Raw genomic sequence first — 10335 nt, 5'->3', positions numbered from 1 at the left:
TTTAACCAAGTAATTATATGAAGTTATTTAAGTATTTCACATTGCCAAAAAAAATTGTTCTCAATAGCTTAATTTATATTCAAAAGCTAATTCTGACAAATGTATTAAAACCTAGTATATTACTACAGTTGAGGTCATAAGTTTATATATGCCTTGCAGAATCTGCAAAATGGTAATGAAAAAAAAAAAGAGGGATCATAAAATTGCACTTTGTTTTTTATTTAGTACTGCCCCTGATAAGCTATTTCACATAACAGAAGTTTACGTATAGTCCACAAGACACAATAATAACTGAATTTACACAAATGAACCAGTTCAAAAGTTTACACACGCTTGATTAATAATACTGTGTGTCGTTACCTGGATGATCTGTGACTGTTTTTATGTTTTGTGATAGTTGTTCATGAGTCCCTTGTTTGTTCTGAGCAGTTAAAATGCCCACTGTTTTTCAGAAAAATCCTACAGGTCCTGCACATTATTTGCTTTTCCAGCATCTTCTGTATATTTGACCCCTTTCCAGCAGTGGCTATATGATGTTGAGATCCATCTTTTCACACCGAAGATAAGGGATTCATACACAAATATTACAAAAGGAGCAAACATCCATTGATGCTCAAGAAGGCAACGAGACACATTAAGAGCCAGGGGGATGTAAACTTTGGAACAGGATGATAGGTGTAAATTGTTATTTTGTTTAAAGATCTTTTTTTTTTTTTTTTAGTACTGTCCTTCAGAAGCTACATAAGATATGTATGAAAAACAAAATCCCCATATTTGAGATTTTAAATATTAGCCAATTAACAAATAGAAAGCATGGATAGTTCACACAGAGCCAAGTAGATGCTTGTTTCAAAATGTGGATGTATAAAAGTGAACAGGGCCATTAGTACACTCAGCTGGAGCAAGAAAGCACTAGTTCAACAAAGTGACCACAATTTTTGTTTTCTAAAACAGTAATATTAGACAACATAATAGAACATGTTGATTACACTTTCACTTAATTTAAATGTTGTTGAAATATAAACTATCAGCCATGATATTTTTTTTATATTACTCTTTCATGTAACACATGATTTTACGAAATCAATGTATTCAATTACGATGTCAGTGTATTCATTATACTTTTATTCAAGTGGACTGGCATCTTGTCCAGGGAGCAATCCTGCCTTTTGTCCTGATCAGGATAAAGTAGTTACAGAAGATGAACAAATTAATCAAGCGATGCGTCCTAACATCTGAGTGATGTTCTCTCCACTACCTCATAGTGACATTAGGATACTGCAGTCTCAGAGAATTCAGAAGAATTTAGTACTCATTTTCTTGTGTGTTAGAAAGTGAATTAGAGAAATAATCACAGTACATGCCTCAAAAATGTTGCATGTTACAGATGTTATTTTGTGAAATGACCTTTAAAGAAGCATCTGGTAGAACTGGGGCTCTAGTGGTTACAAGGTGAAGCACAAGTTGTTTACTCTTAACCCACAGGCATGCCCTGTGCACAAAGTGTACCTCCCATCTTATCGACCTTAATTAGGTTGCTAGCTAATTTTCCATCTGCTAGCTAACTTTCAAATCTAGCTGTCAATCACAACCCAGTACCCATAAAATTTACAGGAAAAAATACACTTTGCAGAACTAGGTCATTTGAAAGCACCAATCCTTTCATTATCTTAGCTTGTTTTTTTAGTGAAATGGCTTTTGATAGCATTGTTACCAGCGTTAGTTAACCTAGCTAGCTACACACTCAGTTAGTCAAGTTTGTCTCAGTTAGCCAAGTTACTACACCTCACTTCAGCCTAGCTAATTATCCTACGAGCTTTATAAAAATCCAAATCACAACAGTCTCTGTAACCATGCCACCTGTTTATCATTGTTTCATCTGGCTAACTGACTGAATAATGAGTGGTGTAAACTGTTTCTTCACATAAAGGTAGCCAATGAATCAAAATAAGAGGTCTAAGATGGAGTGAATATAACAAATCCAAAGAGCCTCTAATAGAGTTGGTACACTTGTTTTGAGTGAACATTTATTTTCAATGTGAACTGTATTTAATTAAAAAGAAATGTAAATAGGAGGTGGTATGAAGTGTTACTACATCATAGCGCTAGGGTCCCTGGTTCAATCCTGAGCTTGTGTTATTGTTGGTGTGGAGTTTCTCATGTTTTTCCTCTGTCGGCATGGGTTTCTTTTAGGTTCTCCTATTTCCTTAGACCTTCCAAAAATATGCCAGCATGTGGATTGGTGAATCTAAACTGCCTCTAGTGTGTGATTATACACTGTGTCTGTTGAAGGTGTTCTGTGATAGACTGCCATCCCATCCAGGGTGTATTCCTGCCTCATGTCGACTGAGATAGGACCAAGATAAAGTGGTTACTGAAGATGAATGAATAAATAAAAATGTGAACTCTTGGACCTTTATTTACAGTTGTAATATAGGTGTATACTATTTTCGTAACCAACTATAGATCCTGAAAAGGCAAAAAAAAAAAAAATTACGACTGTATTCTAAGCAATAGAATACAGGTTAAAAAGAAGAATATCTAAGCTTTCAAATTGCTTGGCGTACATATCCCACAATGTCTACAGAATAATAAGCCATTCTATTATATTTGACAATGGCTTCAGATGACAAAATTATTGAACAAAGCGTCACTTGCAGCCAATTTCAAAGAACACTGATATTAAACATCAGAAGACTACATGAATACAGAACTGCTTTCTTTCAAAACTTAAACTCCTGTTAAATAAGATTCTTTGTAGATGATCAACAAAGTGTTGTATGCAACATCCTGAGAATCTATGACATTTTGTTAAAATATATGATTTTACAAATTGGATTATTTTTGTCTGGACAATAATATAATTTTTATTGTACTTCAATATTTATTGGAGCATTTTACATATTGAATGATCTCAGTTAAAATGGTTTCTAAGCATCAGTAGTATTACATTTCACCCTTCTTTCCCAGGCAGACATGAGCTCAGTGAGGAAGTGGCAAGTTTTTTAGGGCTCTCATGGAAATGAAGGTGTTGCAGCTGGCAGCAAAACTGTATTCCAGCGGAGTGGAGCTCATGGAGAGAGTTGACTGACCCTGTGCCTTTCTCTGTCTAACTATGTATCTCCAGCAGCTTCTGTCTGTAGTATGCACAGCAGTCATGGTGTACATTTTTGTTCTATCCACAGAGCCATGATCAGCCTCAGAAACACTTTGGAGCTGGTCTTACACTTGCACACGCTGCGGAAAAACAGACCTTTCATCAACAGTACGTGATCTATGTGATCCTTCAGCACCCTTCTACTGTTTTTTTGTTTGTTTGGGGGTTTTTTTTCCTGTAAATGTGCTACCTCTTGAATGGATGGTCTTCTTTAACCGGATTTAAACTAGGCTGTTGTAGGGATTCAGGTATGTCACAATGAACAGACCACCAGCAGATGACAGTGGTTCCTCACAGACTGCTGCATTTTTCTTGGCTTTGTTTGTAGACAAACAAAGGTTATGGTCAGTGTTCTTGTGTCTCCTCAGCAGTGTTTGAGAAATGAACATCCACTCACACACTGCAGCAAACACCTTAGAAAAACCATCCTCCTTATTTTCTCTCTTTATTCAAGCTCACCACTCAGCACTTCCTGGGATCAGACTCAGATCCAGCAGTCCATGGATCCAGAAAATACATAATTTTACATTTATGGCATTTGGCAGATGCCCTTATCCAGAACAACTTATATTTATCTCGTTTATACAACTGAGCAGTTGAGGGTTAAGGACCTTGTCCAAGGGCCCAACAGTGGTAGGTTGGCAGTGCTGGGGCTTGCACTCCTGACCTTCTGATTAGTAATGCAGAGCCTTTAACCACTGAGCCTCCACTGCCCCAGTGGTAATAACCTTTGGAGGTCATTTTCTACTTCACATTTGAGAGTGCCACTTTATCTGCTCATGGCCCTCTTGGGAACTTGGATCTGCATTATGACGTATAGTACTTGTCTTTTCTTCAATATGTCTGTGGTTATATATGTATATATATGTATATATAACCAGAGCAAACTACATTAATAAACTGTGCATCATAAGTTTTCTGTGTCTAACAAATATCCAATATACACTTACCAACCACTTTAATGGCAACACCTGCACATTCATGCTATGCATAAAATCATGCAGCTACAGGTTAAGAGCTTCAGTTAATGTTTGCATCAAGATTCAAAATGGGGGAAAAAAACGTGATCTCAGTAACATTTGACCGTGGCATGTTTGCTTGTCTCAGTTGAGTTGGTTTGAGCCTATCTGCTTCAAGGTTCGATGTGTGTTCCAACATGCTTTTCTGATCACCATGGTTGCAAATAGTGGTTATTTGAATTACCGTAGCCTTCCTGTTAGCTCGAACCAGTCTGGCCATTCTCCTCTGATCTCTCTCATCAACAAGATGTTCTACTCACAGAACTGCTGCTCATTGGATGTTTTTTTTGGTTTTGCACCAGTCTGTGATCAAAAGAATGTGTGAAAATCCCAGATCAGCACTTTCTGAAACATTCAAACCAGCCCATCTAGCACCAACAACCATGACAGCATCACAATCCCTGAGACCACATATTCCCCTATTACTTTTTACATTACATTTATGGCATTTGGCAGAAGCCCTTATCCAGAGCGACTTACATTTATCTCATTTATACAACTGAGCAATTGAGGGTTAAGGGCCTTGCTCAAGGGCCCAGCAGTGGTAGCTTAGCAGTGCTGGGGCTTGAACTCCTTACCTTCTGATCAGTAACCCATAGCCTTTATGAGATTATGAGCCACCACTGAGCCACTACTTCCACCTTTATGATATTTGATGTGAACATTGACTGAAGCTCTTGACCTGAATCTGAATTATTGTTATGCATTGCATAACTGTTGCCACATGATTGGCTGATTGTACGAATGAGCAGGTGTACAATAAAGTGGCCAGTGAGTGTATATGAAATAATGTTTCCTCAAGGAAAAACATTCAATGATTTCCAGTAATAGTGATGTATTATGTTTGTGAAAGTTAGGGATAAGTCTTCATTTTCAGTAGAATTCATCAAATAAAATGAAGAAAAATCCCATATGAAAATAGTGAATAATAAAAGTAAATTCTCTTATTAATTAATATTTAAGCCTACATGAAAGGACAAAGCACTCTTGTTTGTTGGCATCAACAGTAAACACACAGGAGTCTCTAGACAAATTTGTAATGATTGTTGGAACATCAAGGAATTGTTTAGGTTAACCTATGAAATTTATTTAAAGTGGCTATTGTTCCAAGTTCCAAGACAGACAATGCTAACTGGATTACCTTTTGTTTTAAAGAACCTTTGACCTGTGAAGTAGGAAGAAAGGATTTAGCTTTGACTCATATCCTAAATGAGATTCCTAACATCTGATCAGCTTAGAATTTCACAGCAATAGAATGACAATAGATACAATGTAGGGAAGTACTTTTGACCGTGTTCCCATTTTGGTTTGGCAACAAGCAACATGGATAACTTTAAAAAGTATTTTCTTTGCTTGATTCCAGCCTGGAATATATATTTTACTCTAAATGTCCCATGATTTAAAAAAAAAAAAAAAAAAAAAATCGAATAAAATAACAAAATCTAGCTGCTAAGCTGTACTGTAATTATATGGGTTAAGTTTACCACAATTTTCCAGTTATGTACTAAGATGGAAGTAATTTTGACCTAAGTCAACGTGTAGTTAACTTAGAAACTTAATGCATGTGAAATGCAATTATCAAACACTTAGGCTTTATGGGGCCATCATAATCCTTTTTTTTTTTTTTTTTTTTTTACCCACTTGTACCACCTGCTGACAGATAAAGTTTGCAACTGTTTCAGAAGATTGAATCTAAAATAAGTTGCAATATTTTCCCTTTTTTGGATAATCCAATATTCCAAATATATGTTTGGTCTCCAGAAAATGCTATCACAGCCAACTACAGTGCTGTGAAAAAGTATTTGCCACCATCCTGATTTCTTCTCTTTTTGTGTTTATCTCGTACTAAATTGTTTCAGAAATTAAAACAAAATCTAAAATAAAACAAAGGCAACCTGAGTAAACACAAAATACAGTTTTTAAATGATAATGTTATTTATTGAACGAAAAAGTTATCCAATAACAACTGGGCCTGTGTGAAAATGTATTTGCCCCCATAGTTACTAATTCCCCAAATCTATGAAACTGCATTCAAAATGGGGTTCAGCTGGACTAGACACAACCAGGCCTGATTACTGCAGACCCTGTTCAATCAAATCAACAGTTAAATAGAACTTTTTCAACAGCATGAAGTTGGTTAAAAGGTCTTACCCAGTAACACACTATGTCAAAGTTTAAAGAAATTCCAGAAATGATGAGGAAGAAGGTGATTGAAATACATCAGTCTGGGAAGGGTTACAAAGCTATTTCAGAGGCTCTGGGACTCCAAAGGACCACAGTGAGAGCCATTATCTCCAAAGGAAAAAAAACACTCGGCACAGTAGTGAATCTTCCCAGAAGTGGCCGACCTTCCAAAATTCCTCCAAGAGCACAGCAACTACTCATCCAGGAAGTCACAAAAGACCCAAGGACAACATCAAAGGAACTACAGGCCTCTCTTGCATCAATAAAGGTTCATATCTCCACCATCATAAAGATAAAGACATTAAGGCTCATCTGAACTTTGCAAAAAAAACACACCTTGATGATCCTCAAACCTTTTTAGGAGAATATTCTCTGGATTGATGAATTGAAAGTGGAACTGTTTGGATGACAGGGGTCCTGTTACATCTGGCATAAACCAAACACATAATTCCACAATACGGAACATCATACCTATGGTGAAGCATGGTGGTGGAAGTGTAATGGTGTGGGAATGCTTTGCTGCTTCGGGGCCTGGGCAACTTGCAATAATTGAAAGAAAACATGAATTCTGCTCTCTATAAGAAGATCCAAGTTGAAACTCGAACGCAACTGGATTATCTAGTAAGACAATTATCCAAAGCATAGGAGTAAGTCCACCTCTGAATAGTTAAAAAAAAAAAGCTAAATTAAAGTTTAGGAGTGACCTAGTCAAAGTCCTGACTTGAACCAATTGAGATGCTGTGGCAGGACCTTAAACGGGCAGTTCATGCTTGGAAACCCCCCAGTGTGGCTGAACTAAAGCGGTTCTGTAAAGAAGAGTTTAAAATTCCACCACAGTGCTGTGAAAGACTCATCTCCAGTTATCTGAAGCGTTTGGTTGCAGTTATTGCTGCTAAAGGTGGCACAACCAGATTTTACGTTTAAGGGGGCAATTAGTTTTTCACATTGGTGATAGCTGTTGGATAACTTTTTTTGCTTCAATAATAAATAAATAAATAAATAAATAAATAAATAAATAAATAAATAAAACTGTATTGTGTGTTTACTCAGGTTGCCTTTGATTTATGTTGTATTTCATTTGAAGATTTAAAACTATTTTTTATGAGATATACATAAAAACAGAGGAAATCAGGATGGGGGCAAATAGTTTTTCACAGCACTATAGGTATTTGTAGATACTTCTAAATCTTTTTCCAAATTGCACCGGATTACCGTCTAGCCGTTTTGGGCCACTCCAAATGCACTTTTCCTTGTTTTTCTTGAGTATTAGCCTTCAGACCTTATGTGCCTCCTTACATACAGGCCAGGGTTATGCAGAGATCTCTATAGGTAGAATGGGGCTTCTTTACTCCTCTCATAAACACTGTAGTTCCTTCAAAGTGAACAATGGAATCTCTGTGTCCTGTCTCACATATCCTTGTTCATGCAAAAAGTTTCAGAGAAAGTGTCCAGCTGGTTTGTTACACCTTACAGACAGGTGCCAAATTAAAGTAAAAAAAAAACATAAAGTGTCATATGTGTTGGGTCACCTCAAGCTGACAGAACTCCTTCTTGGCAAAAATTCTGGAACTCTATAAACTCTGTATAAAAAGTTTCTGGAACTCTGGATGGGCCATTATTCTGAAAGATATTCCTACAGTTGATTATAGTGGTCGAAAGCTCTGTCTAATATGTCCATCCAAAAACATTACATACTCATCAAACCATTCAATTTGTCACTCATTTGGGTTGCATTTTTCCAAAAGTTTTGTAATACTAAGTAGTTCCTTTATTCTTAATGAGCATTTCCCAAAACTCTATGTGACTAAAGTAGTATGCAGACTTGTTTGTAAATTATTGAGTAATTTTGTCCATTCATTTAAGTACTTGTTTTATGAGTCATACATGAAGTTCAACCACAAAAAGGCAGAGGCTGCTAATTTTGGTACAAATAAAACAGATACATTGCCCAAACTTAGGTTTATTGTTGTTGTTGTTTTTGTTCAGTTTTTTCACTCTTCACTCTTCTTTACAAATTTAGCTCACACATTGAACATTTAACACACATTTGAATATTGGAATCCAAATGATGATGATGATGATGATGATGATGATGATTGTGCACCAGCAATGGAGACTGTGGAGTCTATAAAGTGAAGTTGTTTGTCCTCATTCTGTGATGCAACCAAATAAACCCACTTGACCATCTCAGTCAGCAAGCAGTCGTGTGCCTAGCTTATTAATCTTATTAGAACATTTGATTTGTTCCTTGGTGCACAATAAATGGCCACAACATTACTGTACTACCCTGATATCAAATGAGTAATGGCCCACAGATGAACTGCACTAACTACTTCATCTGGCCCACATATCGCTGAAGAATGACAGCGATTAATTAATCAGAATCTGGCTCCCATTACGCAGCCATAACTCTTCCTTGATGAGACCATATGTTTACAACTGGGCCACTTTTGGCAAGAAAGAAATAAACATTTAGGCCATTTTTGGTCCACATTAGAAATGCTGTTAAAAACTTTAAATGGCTGCTTAACTTTGGGCATCTTTTGGCCCACAATACACCTGCCATTGCCATGAACAACCCTTATGTGCTTAAAGTCAATTGTTTGGCCCAGATGTCTTTACTATAGTTTCTCTATTGTTTCAAATACACTGTGGTATTGTAGATATTGGTTAAAATGCCTGCAATATGAGAAACCTACAGAACCGTTGCCCTGAGAGTGCTGTGTGCTATGGCATAGTGACCCTAATGTGGAAAAGTGGGAGAATGAAGACATAGAACTGCAACCGCCAAACATTGCACTTCATGACCAGGAGAACAAGAGGGCCAATGCCACGCTGTAGTGGAAGCAAAACCAAGAGAAGTTCTCATGCAATGTTCAGTCCTTTGTCCTTTGTACACTCGCTTTGTTCATTATGCAAGAAAGTTGGTACCAATATTGAAGGCTGTTTATGTTGTTCCTCTAAAAGCAGGTTTGTGCTTAATATTAGTATTCATTTTCCTCATTGCTCCCTGATGACTGTTAAAACCTCTCTTTTCTATTAGCACCTAGTTGTCATAGTTTTGTGGAAATCACTGTTTGACTGTACATGGTGCACCCACATCTCTGTTCAGTGTCATCCCTTTTTTCCCTGCATGCCATGCCACGAGATTTAGAAATCAATGCAACTTGTTCTCTCTCTTCCAGTAGTTCATTTCTGATTTCAGAAAGTCATTTCTGTTGTAAATTGTTGATTACACATACAATATCATCTGCCATTTAAAACCATTAATCAACATATATTTATAGTATTTCAGTCGCTGATCCATGTAAAGAATTTTCCACCAGACCGTTGATCGATTGTTTAATTATCAGCTGCATATAGCCAGACACGCAGGCAAGGATGAAGTCAACAAGAAAAACTTGAATCTTTATTTAAATTTTTGTTAATGAAGGCTTTTTAGAAACACTTGCAAAACAAGTCATTTACTATGCTTAACCTTGGCTATGTATGGTAGTTTATGGCAACCATAACACTACTATGGTTCTTCTATGGAACTAACTATGTTATTTTATGGTAACTATGATTATACCAAGGTTTAATTATGGCACTTAATGGTAGCCATGATACTACCATTGTATTTCACAGTAACTACGATGCTACCATGGTTTAATTATGGTACTTTCTGGTAACCCTGGGGCTACCATAGTTTTATTATACTATTATATTACAATAATAGCATGGTTTAACTATGGTACTTTATGGTAACTATGATGCTACCATGGTTTACTATTGTAGTTCATGGTAGTCAGGGTAAGCGTTACATATTTAAACAAGATCAACAATTTTTTACAATGGTGCCTAAGGGTAACTATGTATATTACATATTTGTAATAAGAAATAGAAACAAAATCATTATGAATATACATTATAACCTGCGTGTATAAAGTGAATAAGTCTGAATGTGCCAGTTGAAGGTTTTGTAGTGTAAATCAG

The sequence above is a fragment of the Ictalurus furcatus genome, chromosome 14, assembly GCF_023375685.1.
Source record: "Ictalurus furcatus strain D&B chromosome 14, Billie_1.0, whole genome shotgun sequence".
In the NCBI taxonomy this organism is placed as follows: domain Eukaryota; kingdom Metazoa; phylum Chordata; class Actinopteri; order Siluriformes; family Ictaluridae; genus Ictalurus; species Ictalurus furcatus.
Note: the sequence above shows the minus strand (reverse complement) of the source record.